Below are 1,223 nucleotides of genomic sequence, written 5' to 3'. Positions count from 1 at the left end.
GGGGGGGGGGGCACGACTCAAGGACTTGACGAGGAGGGTTAATCCACAGTAGGGGTTCGGTGGGAGAACCGTGACGATAGCCTAAACATCCATGCAAAAGATGTCGCGACGCCGGGCAGCTGGGGGCAAAGGGATGTGGAGGGCCTCGATGCGAATTTTGATCAAGGGAAAGAATGCACAGGAGGCAGAGAATTGTTGCTTTCTGCAGGGCATTGAGTGCTGCTCGTCCCTGAACGCGGAAGCGTAGAATGGACTCAGCTCCCACCTCACTTTTCTCCCATGGACGGCTCGGTCTGAAAACATATTCAACCTTATTTCTTTACATGTTTTACTGACCAACATTACCGCTTCGTGTAGTTTAAATGTCTTATACGCACACTACGGCTTTGTGCTACATCCTCCCAACCACCTCTATACATCCACTTACATCACTACCCGCCTACTCTCATCTCTCATTCATCCTCATAGTATCCACTCTGTTGTCTCCACTTGAGCCAAGAAAGATCCGCCCCCCTGCCTCCCCTCCACCGCTTCCTCGGTTTCCGCCCCGTTCTTTCCTCTCTCTTCGGTGTCCGGCCCCTGCAACAAGCCTTCTGTACCTCTCCCCCTTCCTTGTACCTCATTCTCACTGCAAACAAATCCGCTTTTCGCACCTCCCACCCTCTCCAAGAGCCCGTCATTCTGACCATGTCTTCCTTGTCCCTTCGGCTCCCCCACCCATGGCCATGGGACCTTGTCTTTGACTCCCTCCTGAACCCCGCTCTTGCCTCCTTCCTCGCCCACGAATTGCCCCCTCCCCACCGCACATCGCAAGGAAATACCAGAGACAGAAGAAGTGGATGAAGACTCCATGCAGTCATTCGCCATGTCAAAAGAAGCGGTGGAGCTCGCGAGGCTCCATGACAAAGGTATCTCAATCTCCTCCTCCTCCTCCTCCTCTTCCTCCCCTACCCCTCCCTCTCTCTCGACGTTCTCACTTACCTCGGCTCCCGGGGCAGCAAGGGCCTGGCAAGGGGAGGGCGGGAAGGAGGGAAGAGGGCGGGCCGGGTGCGAAGGCAACGAGGTAAGACCTACCCCCCTCCGCTCTACCGACTTTATCGTCTCTTGACTTCCCTCCAAAGACCCACACGTGCTGCTTCTTACCGTTTCTTCCTGCGTCCGTCTCACTTCCCTTCCCCTCTGCCCCTCCTTTTCCTCCACAGTAGACTTCTCCCCGGTTGTGC

Source organism: Nannochloropsis gaditana (assembly GCF_000240725.1).
Source record: "Nannochloropsis gaditana CCMP526 unplaced genomic scaffold scaffold059, whole genome shotgun sequence".
In the NCBI taxonomy this organism is placed as follows: domain Eukaryota; class Eustigmatophyceae; order Eustigmatales; family Monodopsidaceae; genus Microchloropsis; species Microchloropsis gaditana.
This window is presented reverse-complemented; position numbering follows the sequence as displayed.